Here is a 7,476-nt window from a genome sequence, read left to right as displayed (position 1 = left end):
CAAAAAAAAAAAAAAAAAAAAAAAGATATTAATTATACCTGAATAGACTAAAGAATAGAAATAACAATTTCGTGTGTGTGTGTATGTGTGTGAGTGTGTGTGTGTGTGTGTGTGTGATGGACTTTTGCTCTGTCACCAGGCTGGAGTGCAGTGGCGCAATCTCAGCTCACTGCAACCTCCGCCTTGTGGATTCAAGCGATTCTTCCGCCTAGCCTCGCGAGTAGCTAGGACCACAGGCGCATGCCACCACACCCAGCTAATTTTTGTATTTTTAGTAGAGACGGGTTTTCACCATGTTGACCAGGATGGTCTCGATCATCTCTTGGCCTCGTGATCCACCTGTCTCGGCCTCCCAAAGTGCTGGGATTACAGGCATGAGCCACCACACCCACGCTTAGAAAGAACAATTTCTTAATAGCCCAGACATACCTGATTGTCCTCTTTCCCCATCTCCCACATATCACACCAACTTATTTCCATCTCTAATGATATATTTTATAATTATTCATTTAGTTAATAAATTCTTCTGGCCTTTTCAAAATCCTTCTGCTGAAATTCCATCACAGAGGTAGTTTTCAAATTGTGTTCCTCTGAAACAGTGCTCACAAAAGCGCCTCCTAGGCTACCGAAGAAGATGAGAAGAAAGCTGGCTGCTCCACACTCCAAATCAAAACAGCTCCATCTTTTACTCTATGTGTCAAGTGCATATAAATAAATATGCACTTAAAACTACAATAAAACAAGTTTATTCTATTGTTTTGTACTGGTGTTCTGTGTATTATTTCATTTGAAACAAATTTTTTTTTTTTTTTTGTTTGAGACGGAGTTTCGCTCTTGTTACCCAGGCTGGAGTACAATGGCACGATCTCGGCTCACCGCAACCTCCGCCTCCTGGGTTCAGGCAATTCTCCTGCCCCAGCCTCCTAACTCGCTGGGATTACAGGCACGCGCCACCATGCCCAGCTAATTTTTTGTATTTTTAGTAGAGACGGGGTTTCACCATGTTGACCAGGATGGTCTCGATCTCTTGACCTCGTGATCCACCCGCCTCGGCCTCCCACAGTGCTGGGATTACAGGCTTGAGCCACCGTGCCCGGCCTTGCAAAAAAAAATTTTTAAACAAATCTAAGTCCAAGGTCCTAGGATGACAAATAAGGCCTTTCCTGATCTGACAGCTACCCTAGGGAAAACTATGACCAAGTTACACCACATGATTTACACTTTGTAGTTCACATAAATCTTATACTATCACACCTCCATGCACTTGATCATACTTTTCAATCTAAGGCATGCTTCATTTTCTTATTTCACTAATAGCTACTTATACTTCACCATTCAGCTCAAAGAAGTATCTCCTGGGGTCTACTTTACACCTACTTAAGGCTCTGGATCCCCTGTGCATACCTCTTATTACTGCACTTGACACATTACACTGATGTTAATGCCACACTCAAACAGTCTCAACAGCAGAGGCAATAATCTTATTTTCTATTCATGTTTTTTGTCCTGTTCATGTTTTAAACTCCAGCACCTACTCAGTACTCAATAAAAATGTGTTAAATCTAACACTCTCAACAAAGCACTTTTTAATGTTCTTAAAAACAAACATTAAACAAGGATCATTTAAGCCCAGGAGGTTGAGGCTGCAGTGAGCTGTGATCACTCCACTGCATTCTAGCCTTGGTGACAAGGCAAGACCCTATCTCAACAACAACAAAACTTTTTAACTATAAATCTTTATAAATTTGTTTATTTCTAGGGTTTTTTTAAATCCTCATACATTTAAAACATGTCTATTAAAAAATTTTAATGCAGCCAGGTGTGGTGGCTCACATCTATAATCCAAGCACTTTGGGAGACCAAGGTGGGCAGATCATTTGAGGCCAAGAGTTTGAGGCCAGCCTGGCCAACATGATGAAACTCTGTCTCTACTAAAAATTAGACAGCCGTGGTAGCGCACACCTGCAGTCTCAGTCTCAGGAGGTTGTAGTATGAGAATTGCTTGAACCAGAGGTTGCAGTGAGCTGAGACCACTCCACTGCACTCCAGCTGGGGCAACAGAGCAAGACGCTGTCTCAAAAATAATATTTTTTTTTTTTTTTTTTTTTGAGACGGAGTTTCACTCTTGTTACCCAGGCTGGAGTGCAATGGCGCGATCTCGGCTCACCGCAACCTCCGCCTCCTGGGTTCAAGCAATTCTCCTGCCTCAGCCTCCTGAGTAGCTGGGACTACAGGCACGCGCCACCATGCCCAGCTAATTTTTTGTAGTTTTAGTAGAGACGGGGTTTCACCATGTTGACCAGGATGGTCTCGATCATCTCTTGACCTCATGATCCACCCGCCTCGGCCTCCCAAAGTGCTGGGATTACAGGCTTGAGCCACCGCGCCCAGCCCAATAAAAAAAATTTAATGCAATTTTTTACATTAACAAAATATGCAAAAAATTAAGGAGAAAATGAAAACAGCTCTAAAATCTTAACTGAAATAAAAAATTTATTGGCCAGGCACAGTGGCTGAGGCCTGTAATCCCAGTACTTTGGGAGACTGAGGCAGGTGGATCATGAGGTCAGGAAATCGAGACCATCCTCAACACGGTGAAACCCCGTCTCCACTAAAAAAAAAAAAAAAAAAAATGGTGGCGGGCGCCTGTAATCCCAGCTACTCAGGAGGCTGAGACAGGAGAATCACTTGAACCCAAGAGGTGGAGGCTGCAGTGAGCAGAGATTGCACCAGTGCACTCCATCCTGGGCAACAGAGCAAGACTCCATCTCAGGGGAAAAAAAAAAGAAACAAAGAAAAGAAAAAAGAAATAAAGGTTTCTTTAAAAGGCAATTAGAGGCCGGGCACGGTGGCTCAAGCCTGTAATCCCAGCACTTTGGGAGGCCAAGGCGGGTGGATCATGAGGTCAAGAGTTCGAGACCATCCTGGTCAACATGGTGAAACCCCGTCTCTACTAAAAATACAAAAAATTAGCTGGGCATGGTGGTGCGTGCCTGTAATCACAGCTACTCAGGAGGCTGAGGCAGGAGAATTGCCTGAACCCAGGAGACGGAGGTTGCGGTGAGCCGAGATCGCGCCATTGCACTCCAGCCTGGGTAACATGAGTGAAACTCCGTCTCAAAAAAAAAAAAAGGCAATTAGAGAGGGTTGGGAGAAAGATCTGGGCACTGGTTGGTATTAAGCGTTCCCACACATACAGGTTCTCACACATATAGATATCAACATACAATCTAATACTGATTTTTTTTCTTTCAAAGACAGGGTGTAAATCTGTCACCCAAGCTTAAGTGATCCTTCTTGTTGTTGCTGTTTTGTTGTTGTTGTTGGGTTTTTTTTGGAAAATGTGTCTCGTTCTGTCAACCCAGACTGGAGTAGATTGGTGCAATCTTGGCTCACTGAAACCTCTTCCTCCTAGGTTCAAGTGATTCTCCTGCCACAGCCTCCCAAGTAGCTGGGATTACAGGCATGGACCACCACACCTGGCTAATTTTTAGTAGAAATGGGGTTTTGCCATGTTGGCCAGACTGGTCTCGAACTCCTGACCTCAAGTGATCCACCTGCCTCAGCTTCCCAAAGTGCCAGGATTACAGGCGTAAGCCACTGCCCCCGGCCCAATCCTTGTTTAAAGTTTGCCTTTCCCACTTTATTTAAGGATCCATGAGGGCAGACAAAACATCTATTCTGCTCATCACAGTATTCCCAGCACTTAAAACACGGCACAACTACACTCCAGCCTAGACAACAGAGACCCTGTCTCAAAAACAAAACAAAACAGTACATACCACATAACCAATTAATAAATTAATAAGCAAAAAAAGGAATTTGTGACACCTGTAATCATAGTTCTTCAACACATAACAAAATCCTCATAAGAATTCTAGTAGCCAATACTGTTCCCATTTACCACTGAAACATTCAAAATAAAAAGTTTTCAATTAATTACTGAGCTCAATTCTGACTGATCCTGAAGAAATGGATCTCTGCCATGCTATTTTTCCAGAAAGCTGGACCTGGACTCTAGAAATTGGACCTGGACTCTGGACTACACCCTCAAGTTAAAGAATCCTAAGGCATTTTGGCAAAATATAAAACAAAGTTGTTGTAAGCTCTTCCAACACAATGTATCCCTTATAGGAATGAGCCTGTCTAGATTTCAACTGTACTAATAATCAGAAAAAATAATAACATAACCAGATTTTAAACATTTCCAGTAAATGCAGATCATATACTCATTATACAGTTGTAAACATTAATAGAACAATCATGGGGTTGGGTGTGGTGGTGTGTGCCTGTAGTCCTACCTACTCAGGAAGCTGAAGTTGGGAGGACTGCTTAAGCCCAGGAGTTCAGGGCTGCAGTATGCCATGACTGTGCCACGGCACTCTAGCCTGGACCACAGAGCAAGACACTGTCTCTTAAGAAAAACAACAACGGCCAGGCTCGATGGCTCACACCTATAATCCCAGCACTTTGGGATTCAAGAATCACTTAAACCTGGAAGATGGAGGCTGCAGTGAGCCAAGATCGTGCCACTGCACTCCAGACTGGGCAAAAAGTATGAAACTTCGTCTCAAAAAAAAAAAGAAGAAGAATCAAATACTTACATCTTAGATTTTAATCTCTCAATTTCAAAACGCTGAAGTCACTGAAATGTTTAGAATTTCCGCAATCAGGCTAGGTGCAGGGGCTTATGCCTGCAATCCCTTTGGGAAGTCAAGGTGGGTGGATTACTCGAGGTCAGGAGTTCAAGACCAGCCTGGTCAACATGCTGAAACCCTGTTCCTACTAAAAATACAAAAATTAGCTGGGCATGGTGGCGCGTGCCTGTAATCCCAGCTACTCGGGAGGCTGAGGCAGGAGAATCACTTGAACCCGGGAGGCAGAGGTTGCAGTGAGCTGAGATGGCACCACTACATAGATTCCAGCATGTGTGACAAGGCAAGACTCCACCTCAAAAAAAAAAAAAAAAAGAATTTTTGCAATCGAATAATGTTTATATCACAAACATGCTTTGTCATAAAATGGAAACAGGATGTATCTATCACTTGACATCCGAAGAGTATTTTATGAGAAAACTTTACTCTCGATGTTACTATTTTCATACAAAGTATCATTTTCCATATGGCTTAAATAATATTACACTATTATAGTCAAAGCTATAATATTATTTGCTGGCCAGGTGTGGTGGCTCAGGCCTGTAATCCCAGCACTTTGGGAGGCCAAGTTGGGTGGACCATGAGGCCAGGAGTTCAAGACCAGCCTGGCCAACATGGTGAAACTCCATCTCTACTAAAAATACAAAAATCGCGGTGGCAGGCACCTATAATCCTAGCTACTTGAGAGGCTGAGGCAGAAGAATCATTTGAATCCAGATGACAGAGGTTGCAGTGAGCCAAAATCACACCACTGCACTCCAGCCTGGGCAAGAGAGTGCGAACAAGTCTAAAAAAAAAAATAAATAAATAGCCCTTCTCTCTTCCTCGGCGCTGCCTACGGAGGTAGCAGCGATCTCCTCCTCGGCATCATGGCCGCCCTTAGACCCCTTGTGAAACCCAAGATCGTCAAAAAGAGAACCAAGAAGTTCATTCCATACCAGTCAGACCGATATGTCAAAATTAAGCGTAACTGGCGGAAACCCAGAGGTATTGACAACAGGGTTCGTAGAAGGTTCAAGGGCCAGATCTTGATGCCTAACATTGGTTATGGGAGCAACAAGAAAACAAAGCACATGCTGCCCAGTGGCTTTTGGAAGTTCCTGGTCCACAATGTCAAGGAGCTGGAAGTGCTGCTGACGTGCAACAAATCTTACTGTGCTGAGATCGCTCACAATGTTTCCTCCAAGAACCGCAAAGCCATTGTGGAAAGAGCTGCCCAGCTGGCCATCAGAGTCACCAACCCCAATGCCAGGGTGTGCAGTGAAGAAAATGAGTAGACAGCTTATGTGCACATTTTGGGTTTAAATAAAACTGGCCTCTTCCTTAAAAAAAAAAAAATTAAATAAATAAATAAATAATATATATATATGTATGTATGTATGTATGTATGTATGTATGTATATAAAAATTTGCTTTTCCAAAAATAACCTCTGAAGAAGACTTTCAAATACTTTTTTTTTTTTGAGGCAGGGTCTCACTCTGTCACTCAGGGTAACGTGCTGTGGCCCAATCACAGCTCACTGCAGCCTACATCTATTGAGCTCAAGTGATCCTCCCACCTTAGCCCCACCCCCAACAAGCAGCTGGGACTAGTGACCTGCCACCAGCCTGGCTAATTTTTTTAATTTTTTTTTAAGAAATGAGGTTTTGCCATGTTGCCCAAGCTCGTTTCAAACTCCTGGGTTAAAGCAGTAATCCCACACTGGCCTCCCAAAGTGCTGAGATTACAGGTGTGACCCACGTGCACAGACTCAAAAAGACCGTCTGTAACATACATACATTCAAATTTTCCTCCTATTCACTGCTGAAATTACAGCAAATTAAGCATAACCTTTTGTGACCACATTTGTCCATATCTTCTGTGAACACATTTGCCCAAAACTAAATCAGTGATATAATAAATATAATGGCTTAAAAATCACATAAGGCCGGGCACCGTGGCTCATACCAGCACTTTGGTAGGCCAAGGTAAGCGGATCACCTGAGGTCAGGAGTTTGGTAACACCCTGGTCAACATGGTGAAACCCCATCTCTGCCAAAAATACAAAAAAAAATTAGCTGGGGGTTGTAGTAGGCACCTGTAATCCCAGCTGCTTGGGAGGCTAAGGCAGGAGAATTGCTTGAACCTGGGAGGTGGAGGTTGCAGTGAGCCAAGATCACACCATTGCACTGCAGCCTGGGTGACAAGAGCAACACTCTGTGTCAAAAAAAAGTCAGGTAAGTATTTTGGACAATGGTGCATTGATTATAGTACTTTTTTGGCTAATTCTGACTCCAGCAAGAAATCCTTACTTAAAAAAAAAAAAAAAAAAAACTCTAAAATACAACTTTAAATTTGTTCTCTGCAGGACAACCAAGAGATGATAAATGACTTAGATATCTGTTTATCTCACAGACCATTCATTTCTCCTAAAATATTTATTGCATACCTACTTACCATAAACTGTGTAGATCCCAATAATATATGATACAACACAATCGCAATTTAGTGAGGAAGTGAGGAATACAGGACACAAAAATAATCATAACATGCTATTTCAAAAGCTATATAACAGTGTTATGAGGCCCTCACAGTGGTTCATGCCTGTAATCCCAGCACTCTGGGAGGCCAAGGCGGGGCAGATCACTTCAGGTAAGGAGTTTAAGACCAGCCTAGTCAAGATGGCAAACCCTACTAAAAATACAAAAATTAGCTGGGCGTGGTGGCAGGTGCATGCAGTCCCAGCTACTTGGGAGGCTGAGGCAGGAGAATCACTTGAACGTGGGAGGCAGAGGTTGCAGCGAGCAGAGATCAAGCCACTGCACTCCAGCCTGGGCCACA

General features: G+C 43.1%; 1 protein-coding gene and 1 pseudogene across 17 annotated transcripts in view; one reads left to right on the top strand and one right to left on the bottom strand.

Moving 5' to 3' along the window:
• The window catches only part of NSD1 (nuclear receptor binding SET domain protein 1), a 159,392-nt gene that overhangs the window by 110,966 nt on the left and 40,950 nt on the right, over nt 1-7,476 (bottom strand). The window contains exon 1 of one of the 16 annotated variants that reach the window (XM_032269934.1): nt 4,605-4,737. The exons of the other annotated variants lie outside the window; for them this stretch is intronic. The gene's annotated coding sequence lies outside the window, so the exon portion shown is untranslated. Of the gene's footprint in view, nt 1-4,604; nt 4,738-7,476 lie in introns of those variants that run through there. 16 annotated transcript variants of the gene reach the window in all.
• On the top strand, nt 5,463-5,993 carry LOC116543931 (annotated as a pseudogene). Its single transcript, XR_004265758.1, has one exon. The product of XR_004265758.1 is annotated as a 60S ribosomal protein L32 pseudogene (transcript).

Source organism: Sapajus apella, unplaced genomic scaffold (genome assembly GCF_009761245.1).
Source record: "Sapajus apella isolate SASKATOON/1434 unplaced genomic scaffold, GSC_monkey_1.0 scaffold200, whole genome shotgun sequence".
NCBI classification, from domain to species: domain Eukaryota; kingdom Metazoa; phylum Chordata; class Mammalia; order Primates; family Cebidae; genus Sapajus; species Sapajus apella.
This window is presented reverse-complemented; position numbering and strand designations above follow the sequence as displayed.